Source organism: Gorilla gorilla, chromosome 7, assembly GCF_029281585.2.
Source record: "Gorilla gorilla gorilla isolate KB3781 chromosome 7, NHGRI_mGorGor1-v2.1_pri, whole genome shotgun sequence".
Lineage (NCBI taxonomy): Eukaryota > Metazoa > Chordata > Mammalia > Primates > Hominidae > Gorilla > Gorilla gorilla.
The window spans coordinates 100,119,403-100,131,842 of NC_073231.2; positions in this window are offsets into that span (position 1 = coordinate 100,119,403).

Sequence of the window (12,440 nt, forward strand, 5' to 3'; positions counted from 1 at the left end):
CAGGTCAGGTGCAGTGGCTCACACCTATAATCCCAGCACTTTGGGAGGCCGAGGCGGGCAGATCACTTGAGGTCAGGAGTTCAAAACCAGCCTGGTCAACATGGTGAAACTCTACCTCTACAAAAAAATACAAAAATTAGCCAGACATGGTGGCAGGCACCTGTAATCCTAGCTACTCAGGAGGCTGGGGCAGGAGAATTGCTTTGCAGAGGTTGCAGTGAGCTGAGATCGTGCCACTGCACTCCAGCCTGGGTGACAGAGAGAGACTCTGTCTCAAATAAATAAATAAAAATAAAACTCCGATGTGAGCCTAACAAATATTTATCGAGTACTTGTTATTACTAAGCAATATCCTAAGCTGCAGAGACACAGAATTATACAAGTCTAGGTTTCTGTCCTCCAGGAGCTTAAAGTCTGATGTTCCTTTCCCCAGAAAGTACCAAATCCATGAGATCATCTAAGAGCTACATAAAAGCTTTAGCCCAATGCATATTTGGTTTCCCAACCAACACAACCTTTTTCCTAGAGTTCCCTCCCTCAGCAACAGAATGATTAATGATACTATTTTGACCCAAGGAGTCAAAAACAAGACTAACGCAAAGTCCTTGATTTAGCCAATTATAATGACATGGGGATTCTTCAATGATAAATTTAGAAAGGCCAAAGGAAGAAACAGCTGTGTTGAAGACATAGGCAGTTAACACCTTTCATACATGGTTATAAGTATTCCCATTTGCCTGCTTTGTTTGCTTAATCTCACCATCTTCCTGATTTCCAGGTCTTTATTGAAACAGGTGGATGGTTTCTCCAACACTTAAAAGGCAGCAAGACTCTTTAGCTTTGGTAGGATGCAAGTAACTCTCCCCTGCAATGAACATGATCCAGAATGTTTTAAAAAATAAAAATGAATGAAGCCCTTAATTGATGAAAAGTTATATGTCTAAGTTTCTGTTATTTTGTAAAGATTCCTTCATTCCCCATTTAAAATCTTTGAGTAAAAAACTGTTATCCTGTGTTCTCTACATAAGCAAGGTATCATTTTTAACCCAGAATAGTGCATTTACTGGAGTTGGTGAATTTAATAGATGAAATAATGATTATAGTGGCTAGCATGTGTGCCAGGCACTGATGTGCATTATCTAACTTAATCCTCACAACAACTCTATGAAGCAAGTACTATTATTATTCTCCTCTTATAGATACGGAGACTGAGATCAGGTAACATAGCTAGGAACTGGCAGACTTCATCTAACTCTTTTTTGTTTGTTTGTTTGTTTGTTTGAGACAGGTTCTCACTCTGTCACCCACGCTGGAGTGCAGTGGTGCAGTTATGGCTCATTGCAGCCTCAATCTCCCCAGCCTCAAGTGATCCTCCCATCTTAGCTTCCTAGGTAGCTGGAACTACAGGCATGCAGCACCACACCCAGCTAATTTTTTTGTATTTTGCAATACATGGTTTCACCATGTTGCTCAGGCTGGTCTCAAACTCCTGGACTCAAGAAATCTGCCCACCTTGGCCTCCCAAAAGGCTGGGATTACAGGCATGAGCCACCATGCCATGCCTGGCTACCATCTAACCCTTATCTACCACTCTGGTCCATGCAGTGAGACTCTCTCAGCTCTGAAGTGCAGACACCAGCACTGGGTAGTGGTAAGTAAGTGAAAAAAATTGGACAATGTCATATTAGTACAGAGGTGGCTGTATGCATGTGTAGGTCAGCCTCCTTCACATGACTGGGAGCTGCTGGAAGGCAGGACTATTCCTGTCCATCTCTGTATCCCAGCTCCTAGGAGCAAACCTGGCACACAGAGGGAACTCAATATGTGTCCATTGAAAAACTGAATAAATGAACAACATGCACCATCACCTTATCTGGTCAGTTATTTAAAAACCTCTAATTTCATCATTGCACGGTAACTCTTCAGAAGGACAGGCCTTCATCCCAGGCAGTGGAGCTGAGTGATTCAACAATCATGTGCTCGGCTCTCACAATGTGCCAAGGTACAACAAGGCCCCACATTGGAGAGGATCAGGGCCCTGAAGGAAAGAAAGATGTGCACACATAGGGTGTGATTGGATGCAGAATGTGGTGAGATGCAATGCTAGATGTAACACAACGAATGAGATGAGGGCACAGACCACAGGGTCTCCTCCCTTGTGAGAGAGCCTCCCCACCCCTCATCATGCCTGCCTGGGCCCATGCAGCACACTCTTGTAATTGCAATCTCCTCTCCCTTGGGAAGAGCAACATTGGGAACCATCTCCTCTGGTCCTCTCCTCAGGTTCTTCTCCTTCCATGGAGAAGGATTGACCTTACTGATTGGTGAGATCATGGAAGAGACTGAGCATGTGCAATCAGGTCTCCTTACTTGTTCACTGGAGCAAGGCTGCCTGCAGGATGGGGCATTACTTTTCCTTTTCCTCTTCCTTCAAGTGGCACAAGGCTTGCAGTTGCTCTTTGCATGAACAATAAGGCAATCCTAGTGGACGGCCCTCCAACAGCTTTCCCTCTCAGAGGATGGATCATAATTGGTCTAAATCGGTCAAGGTAAGCTCATCTCCTATGTCAGGGATTGATCTAAATATGGGCACTTGATCCCATTGTGGTCAATAAGATGCAAAAGAATGAAAGCTCCTGGGAAAGAATTTCCTCATATATAAAAAGAAATCCCTCCTTTGTCAACCCACCTCTTCCTGTCTCCCAAATCTATGGTCTGAGAACTTTTGAGGTTTATCACTCCTTTAAACCTCAACTTACACGGAGGTGGGGACCATATCTGATATATTTACCACTGCACACTCAGTATCTAGCATAGCGCCTGGCTTATAGGTGGCATTTAATAATTATATTGAATACAGAATGTGATTACTTCCAGCTAGAGTGATTGAGAAGGCTTGATATAGTGATATTAAGATGAGCCTTTAAATGTAATAATACTCGTAACATTAATAAGAATAGTAAGAAACTGAAATGTAGAAACTTTGATTAACTTGCCCAAGTTCCCACAGCTAGAAAATGGTAAAGCTAAAGATTTGAACCCCAACTTCTGATTCCGGAGAACATGGACTTAATCCAGTAGGCCACTGGGAACCATAAATTCAACAATACAATTCAACTCAGCAAACATGTAAAATACCTATTATATGGCAGGCTCTAGGAATACAAATAAATGACAGTCCCTGTACAAGATGGTCAGGAAGAAAACCAAGTAATTAACAATATTAATAGCTGCCCATTCTTGAGCCAGGTATTTTGTCAACCGATTTACATGTATCATGTCATTTAATATTTTCAACAATCCTATGTGGTCATTATTAACACTATCCACATTTTACAAATTAGGGAACTGAGGCAGAGATATTATGTAACTTATCCAGGATCACACAGCCCAGTGACAGAACTGTGACTTGTATCCAAGCAATTGTACTTCAGAGTAGCAGCCATTATATACCCAAAACCATCATTGTAAAGTGACATGACAGACCCTATCACAGAAGTGTGTAATGGTGGAGGCAGCAAAGGAGTTGGGGTGATAAACTGTGCTTGAGTGGACCAGAGAAAACTTTACAAAATAATTTTCAGCCATCCACATGTTTTGAAGTACGGAGAGAAATTGGCAGGGGAGTTTCTTCATGCGTGCATGTGTTGTTGGGGGAGGGCGTGTGTATTTGTGTGTGCACATGTGGGGGGAGGGTGTGTGTATTTGTGTGTGCACATGTGGGGGGAGGGTGTGTGTATTTGTGTGTGCACATGTCGGGGGAGGGTGTGTGTATTTGTGTGTTCCATGCATGTGCACACACCAACATGTAGATAGGATATGCATATGCAAAAATAGCATCTGGAAAGGCTATCTGAGATGGGTGAAGAACAATGTAGCTGTGGGGAAAATGCAAGATAAGATAGAGCCAGAAACGTAGTCATGGGTCCTCAAAAAAATTCTGAGCGGTGAAAGAAAAGGCCAATGCTCTGTTTACTCCTCTGCCAGGAACTCAAAGTTCCAGCAGGAGGTCAGATGACAAGAGGTAAGGAGAAACCTATCAAGGTCCAGAAGCAAACAAGGAGAAGCCAGCTCCTCAGCCTTGACGTCTGAATGGGTGCAGAAGCCATGATATGCAGGTACACATCCAAGGGCCAGGAGGTGCCCACAGTTTCTATAAGGGAGCAGCTCCATAAAATGGAGCTAAGAGGCTCACACGAGGCCAGCTGGCTGCGCCACCCAAACCCCCCCCCCCCGCCCCGCCCCAGGGGGAACCTGAGATCTGCCAGGGCCAGCCAGAGCACCTGAGAGAGATGTGCCCGTGCACAGCGCCACCAGCTGGCTCAGGGAGGTGTTTCCTGCCCAAACACCCACTTTCTATTCCCCTCTTCCACTTTCTCCTCCCACACCCCTTCTCTCCTCTCCACTTCTTTGTCCTGGATCTATGTTATTTTTCTGAGCATCCAATACACAGCAAATATGGTTTGTGCTCAGCCGAGGGATTGCCATCTATACTCAATGTGAAACATCACGGTTGGATGGGGAACAGATGTTTCTGCCCATTAAAATTTATATGAAAACTATAAACGTTCCTCTCACAAATGAAATAAGTAGAAACCTCTGAGAAATTGTAAAGTCATCAGCCTTGGGAAATTCAGCAGGAGTGATGCATGACCCAGTGGCAACAGTGCTTGCCATTTTTCTTTCTAAATTAAAACACAATCTGGGTAGAGAAAAGCAAGCCCCTTGCAAATGACACATAGAACCAATATCCTTGGCTATGTTTCCCACACTAGGGAATTCTCTCCTTGGGTTAAGAAATTGCATAGCAAAAATACCATCATCATAATTATTACCCTAAAGAATTTTATTAGGTATCCATCCATTTGTATGCTTAGATTATATAATTTAATATGTGGTTTGGTGTCAGGTTTTATGTTGTTTTTTGTACTTTCAAATTGCCAATGAGAAAAACTATGTATTCACTCTTTCACTGCATGAATTTTGAAGAGCCCATTAGGTATTGGGCCAGATGCTAGGCTGTCTCTGGGATGCACAAATTAAAACAACACAATCCTTCCCCTTACTAAAATCATAATCACTGAACCCACATTCAGTATTGAAATGTCTGTTCACCTCAAAGACCAAGCCCTGTCATCACACATGGACAAGATCATAGTGAGACTTCAACTGGGGAAAGAGGAACCACTGAGCCTGAGAAAAAGGGCATGCAGTGCTCCCAATCCTAATGTAGCAAACATGCTCCTGCCCTCCAAGGACACAAAGACGTGTATAAAGCAAAGGGTAACCAGAAGAGAAAACAGCAGAAGTATTCTCAAATAGCAATTGGTATTTGGTGCTTAAAAATCTAACTCCATTAGTTCCTTTATCCATTATTATGGGATGATTTCGTTAGTATGTCAGATTCTCCAAGTACATTTGTTTGTTAGTCCTTTCTAGATTGCGAGAAACTGAGACATTCTCAGCTGTAGACTTATTGTGAGAGAAGCAAGAAACTATGTTGACTGCTGCCCTGCTGAGTTTCATGGAAAACACAAATTTCATACAGATTACCACACAACTTCTACTTTCTCATTGAGAATCTTCGTTGCAAAAATTAGAAACTGTCTCAAGTCACTTTTTTTTTTTTTTTTTTTGAGACGGGGTCTTACTCTGTCACCCAGGCTGGAGTGTAATGGCGCCATCACAGTTCAGTTCACTGCAGCCTCGACCTCCCAAGCTCAGGTGATCCTCCCATTTCATTCTCCTGAGTAGCTGGGACCACAGGCACACCACCACCCCCAGCTAATTTTTGGATTTTTTTGTAGAGATGAGGTTTCGCCATGTTGCCCAGGCTGGTCTCAAACTCCTGGGCTCAAGCAATCCTCCCACCTCGGCTTCCTGAAATGCTGGGATTACAGGCGTGAGCCACCATGCCTGGCCAATTTTTTAAAATACTGGTGGATATTATTAAAATGCAGATATCTTGAGGCCCTAAGGGACTTCTTCAAGGGGTCAGAGACAGGAAATAGAAATCTATCAGAAGCCAAGACTCACACACTGTCTCACGCCCTCTTTCCACATGGCCTCTCCATGTCTGCTTCTTGCCACATATGTTTCTCTTCTCTCCCCACACTGGCTTTGCTTCTTCTCACCCCATAGCTCTAGTCCCTTTGTTCCAGCCACAGGCAGGGACAGACAATCTCGCAGACCCAATTCCAAAGTCCCAGGAAAGAGCATCTGATTGGCTAAGCTCGGATGAAACAGTCAACCTTGGTCCAATCAACTGAAGCCTGGAAGGCAGAGCCTGGAACTGTAGCACAAATACGGCTGCCACACAGAAGCCTTGAGTGTGAAAGGAGGAGGCTCTCTAAAGAAAGGGATTGCTGTGAACTGAGCAAAGGCCACAGAAGGTGTCTGCTAATCTTTGGCAATTCTGTCCTCTCCCCTCAGAGAGCTTCCCTTGCTCCCTCTCCCAGGGCTCTGCTTTATGGTGACCCAGATACTGGTAGTCTCTACTCGCTAAGTTTCTCCCCTCTCTTATTCCCTGTCTCATGACTTCTTCTTACCTATAGTTGCTATTATTTCACGCCTTCTACTTACTGCCTGTCTCCCTGTCTCTTGACTTCTGTGCCACTTGACTGACAGCATCTCTCTGAGTTAACAGAATTAATTCTCCCAAAAAGTAGATTGGGTTGGACAGGCCTGTCAACCTCAACTGACCTGTAGCTCTCTTTGGGTCAGTCATCAATCGATCTGTGGTCCCATCAGCTATAGCCAGGGTAGTGGGGTTACCAGGGTATAGAATAGAGATGGAGGGTACAAAAATAAACAGACCATCTGCTTCTGCTTTTCCCAGAAAAGAGCCATGGGTCTGGCAGTTTTCCTATGAGCTTCTAATACATTGCAAAAGACCTGTCATGTCTCCAAATACTCTCTTGACATATTAATAAAATAAGCTCCTTAGGAATCTCTACGCTTTTTAAATTCTCAAACAACAACTAGTTTAGCATTTCATATACATTTAATACAATTAATACATTTAATAAAATAAAATTACTACTGTACTACTCAGTGTACTATTGTACCCTCAGCTGGTATTTTACTAAACCTTAATAAACCTTGTCCTTCTCAAATACCTACTTCCAAGAGTCTTAAAGTAAAATAGGGCAAGCAATTAATAGATTAAAGGAAAAAACTCCTACACATCACAGAATCGTTGACTTCTTGGTGACTAAGGCCTTACAATCCTGGTGGTAATATTGTGGTTCTTTTTGTAAAATCCTCTGTAAATTACTTATTTAAGCAACTAGAGGCAAGCAGTATACAAGTATCTGCTCTCTGTCCTGCTCTTCACTGAGAAATATGAGCTAATTAATATGAAATGTTACAATGCCTCAATTCTCACTATAAATTAAGGAGAAATGTAACACACAAAGTAAGAGGAAAGAATATATTACTGAGAACAAAAGAACATATCACTGAGAACCAATAGGAGTTTTAGAAAAAGACAGATACATTATGTTACACATAAGATCCTAAATATTTTAATCTCCTAGATACAAGCCCAGCTTCCAATTCATTTACGACCTAAAACATCCAGTTACTAGTGAGCACATCCCTGTACTGAAGATGCAGATTCTCTGCTGCAGAAAGTTCTTTCACCCAAGAATAGTCACATACCCATCTTTGCTGCCAGCCCAGATGGGGCTTCTCAGCTAGGGAAAACTTCATTAGGGGTATGATGAGTTTTATCTAATTGATAGCCACAGATGGGCAATCTTTCTGTCATGCCACTGAATAAAGATGTCCTTTTGGGCTCATTTACAAAACTGAAATGTAAAATATTATTTTAAATGGTAGAGGAGCACAAAGGCATTGTCTAGCTTTGTACAACTCTTTCCATAAGAGGGACATTGGTCAGAATTACCCTCATGGCCAGGATACCCAGGCTCAGAAGACAGGAGGAGAAGTAACCTGTCTAAGAAGAGCTATATCCCTGCTTCTTGAAATGAATTCAAATCTGGTGTAGATGGCCTGTCCCTGCCACAGGTCCCTCTCTCACATCTTGTGGTATAAAACAGCTCTTGCCAAGTAGAAGTCCAACATAAAACCAACAGTGATTTCTCTTGAGACATCAGATCTAAAATGGAATAAACCCTTATTAGCAAAGTTCAAAAGTAGCACATGATATCCAGAAAATCTGGGCTACAACGATAAAAAACCAAAATAGAATATGCAAATGTGAGAAACACATGAGTTTAATTACTGCAAATGTAAATATAGAATTCCTAGGTAAATCTTTTAGAATGAAAAAGCCATGAAAATATATTGATTAGACATGAGCCCCTCGATAGCAGTTGTATATTGCAGTGATACTAAACCATACCAAAACTTCGTAGCTTAAAAACAACAATAATTTATTAGTTCATGATACTATGTGTCATCAGCATGGGCTAGAGGCAGATGGGTGCTTCTTATCTGGGCTTATTTATGTGGCAACTATCAGGTAGCAGCCTAGCAGGGACTAGATGATACAAAATAGCTTTGCTCATCTGACTGGCTGTTGGTTGGGCCTCTCTCTCTCCATATGGTCTCTCATCTCCAACAAGATTAGCCTTGGTTCTTCCCATGGCAGCTACTGCTGGTCTCTCATCTCCAACCAGATTAGCCTTGGTTCTTCCCATGGCAGCAGTAGCATTCCAAGAGAACAAGACTGGAAGCTGCAAGGCCTGAACTCCCACAGCTAAAACTCCTATAATGTGTAACTTCCTTCATTCTATTGGACAAAGCAAGTCTCAAGGTCAGCTCACATTCAAAATGCGAAATAGACTTCACCTATTGATGGGAAGAGAGGCAAAGTCATATTGCTCAGAGCATCCAACACAAGGAAAGGAGGAATCTATGGCCATTTATTGCAATCTATACAAGCAAAGAAACACATCCTAATGAGCTCTATTCTCCCTAGCATCTAATATAAGGTTTGGTACACATGGACAATATTTTAAGTCTGTTGTTAAATGAATACATAAGTCTTTAGAAATATAGTTAATCCATTGCTGATAAGAGAAATTTCAAAATTAAAACTGCCAGTGCTTTTTTAAAATTAGGGTATTAATCTTTATCAACTCTAGTCTTATGCCACTATCCTTACCCTTTCTCTTACATTGGCATGAAAATTTGTTTTCTCCAAATAACTAAGCTGAGATCAGGCTAATTTGACATCTTCTTGAAAATTTGTGCTAGTTCTCTAATCTAGCTTCTATTATCATCAAAATAACATGGGCCATACCAGATATAATTGTATAATCTGCTTATAAATATAACCCCAATGTTCTGTCCCACAGCATCCAAAAGCATACACAACCACAATCCATCGTGGCAGGAATGCAGGCTTATTCACAGCTCATCACAAACAAACTGGGGACCCATTTCAAAGTCTACCTAGGAAGGGCACCCAGAAATGTCCACCTTTTAAGTTCTCCTTTTTTTCTTTTCCATCCGCAGCCCCTTCTCTTTTCATGAATGGTAGCATGTTTGCTGCTGAGTAGTTTTGTCGGCCTGTTTCCCACCTGTAGAATTTGGGGAGGTGGAGGAGGTCTGATAGCCTTCCTTCATTTCACGCTCTGTCCCTTTCAGGCTAAATTGGCAGCCTTTCTTGTGGTATAAAATTATTAAAAACCTTGTGAGTCCTCTGTGTATGTCACAGGAATTCATTCCATTAGGCAAGAGTCTTGTCCACAGATCTTTGCTACATAATTTATTTCTATTTTTGCTTTTGCTGAGATGGCTGAGGGACAATGCCCTTAAGCTTCTTAGATGCTCTCTGGTTTGATTAAGATATCTGTGTGCCACACCCTTCAAGGAGGCTTTTGTGTGACTGAATGCTCTGATCTTTTGATCTTTCTGAGATAATAGCAAAAGGTAGTGATGGAGGATTTTTCTTGGCCCCTTCGCTCCACTCGCAGGAGGGGTATCCTGTCTACTCGGCCCGCCATGCTGAACCCCTTGTGGGAGGGAGCACATGAGTGAGCGAGTGCGAGATCCGGTCAGCTGCTCCAGGCGCCGGCAGAAGCAAGCTCCATGGAGGGCTCCTGATGGTACCCAGGTGAGGGTTCCTGTGACCCTGAAGCACCAGGGTGGGTGTTACGGTGCTCTTTTAGTTCCGCTGTCCACAGGCAGCAGTGTGTTAGCAGTTCAGTTGACCCCTTGTAGTGGCACTTGGGTGAGGGTGCCCATGACCCCAAGACCCCAGAGTGTGTTACAATGTTGTTTTAGTTTTGCTGTCTGCGGACAGTGGTGTGTTAGCAATTCAGTTGGCCCTTTTCCTTGTTGCTTAGGGCAGCTGCCTTCCGCCAATGAGGGCAAAGGGCCAGTGTAACGCCCTTTCCGGGTACCCACACTCAGTGGGTCCCAAGCTCTTGCCCAGCATCCAGGAATAATGAGGTTGCTCAGACAATTGAAGGGCAGATAATTTTATTATGCATTAAAAACGGCTCTCAGCAGAGAGGGGAGCTGGAGACGGGGCAAGATGGACAGGCTGTCTTACCCCAAAGTCTGGTTGTCTCTTCCATAGTCTGGCCATGTCTTCCCTGAAGTCCAGCCGTCTCCCACACTACTGACAGAGTCTGGGGTCTTTATAGGCACAGGATGGGGGAAGGGCAGGCCTTAGGTAGTTTTGGAAAAGACATTTGACTGGTAAAAAGACATTACTCAGACAGAACCAATCAAGAGAGAGCGGGCAAACAGGAATAGAAGTTCTTACTTTGGGCCATGGGTTTCAGGCTACTTTGGCTTGAAGGTGGGGTTTCGCCAGGGACCCACCCGTGTCTGCCTAGAATTTCTCTGCCTCCTACCTGTATCGATTGTACAGCCACACCCTCAGCTTTTTTTTTTTAAGAGGATGCTTTCCTAACAAGAGATCTTTCCATTTTAGCATCTTTTGCAATCTGAATAAGCTAAGCATTTTCCAAAACATGAAGTCTTGGATCTTCTTTTTTTTTAAGAGTTACCTTGCTCCTCTTGCATTTGACTGTGAGCAGCAAGAAGATCCAGGCCATACCTTTAACACTTTGCCTGGAAACCTCCTCACCTTGATATCCAAGCTCATCATTTACGAATTTTGCTTTCCACATAAGTGCAAGTCATAATTCTACTAAGTGTAAGAGGATCCACTTTCCTCCAGTTTCCAATAACATGTTCCTCATTTCCTTCTGAATTCTCACCAGAATTGTCCTTAAAATTTAGATTTCTATTAATAGTCCCTTCACAACCATTTAGATATTCTCTAAGATGATTCTTCTGAGCCCTCCCCAGCAAAGACTTTTCTAGAGCCCATAGGCACTTTTCTTAGAGCCCATAGGCAATTGTAAGGGTTGCTTCAATAGTGCTGACCCCTCTGAACAATAGCTTTCATTTATATACAGTTTGCAAAGTGCTTTTTAAAATATTATCTTTATGACATCCAGGTGAGGAAAACGAGGCAGTCTTCCTAGCCCCATTTATCACATGGTGAAACCAAGGCTCAGAGACCTTTCAAAGGTAAGTGACAAGGAAAGGGCTAAAACCTTAGGTCTTCTGGTTTTTACTTTTAAAACACTGTTCCAAGCTCCCTCCCTTCCCTAAAGATAAAATCTTATTCTGCTGGTAGATTAGCAGAAGAGAGGGAACTTAAGCCTTTGAAAATTGAACAGATCTTCGTTTTAGTTTCTTTTGAGGGAAGGGAGTTTTCCATAAAATTTAGCATCCAGACAAGCACAAAAGTCAAGGGAGAAGATGAATGAGGCGAGGTCTGTCAGCAGTGAGCTCAGTCCAGTTGGCAGAGGATATCTGAGATACTTTGGTGCCTTGTGCCTGGATCTATGAAGTGCCCACTGATAAAACCTAAGCTTAGTTTTAAATAAACAGTAAGTCTTCCTTCCATCTTGAGCAAGAAAAAGCTAGATATGCCAGGGGCTTCCCATCTAACTTTCAACAAATCTGGACTATTTGCCCAGAACAAAGAAGCCCTTAAAATCAACCATCCATGGAAACATTCAAAGAAACCAAGAGATTCATCTATCCACAGAGGCCTCTGGTCCAAGATGGCAGAGTCAACAGGCCTCGACCTCCCCTCCTTCGTAAAATCACATTGACATGCCAGTAAAGAAAAGAATAAATCACATAAAAGAAGCCTTCAGCAAGTCAGAAATTTGGCAGATTTCTGGGAATAAAGAGAGAAGATGAGATTGCACTGGCAGATAAAACAGAGAGGAAGCAGCAACAGCTCAGAATATACACCACAGAAAGCTGTAGCTAAGGCTGGAGCCATTTTGAGGGCTCTGAGTTCAAAGTCAGCAGGAATAGAGTGGAAGTGGGAAGAGGAGCAGAAATCAGGAGGATGAATGGAAGGCCTGCTGCTGGAACAGAGAGGCAAGTCAGGCTGCATCTCCACCTTTATATTTGGAGAACTGTCAGCTGGA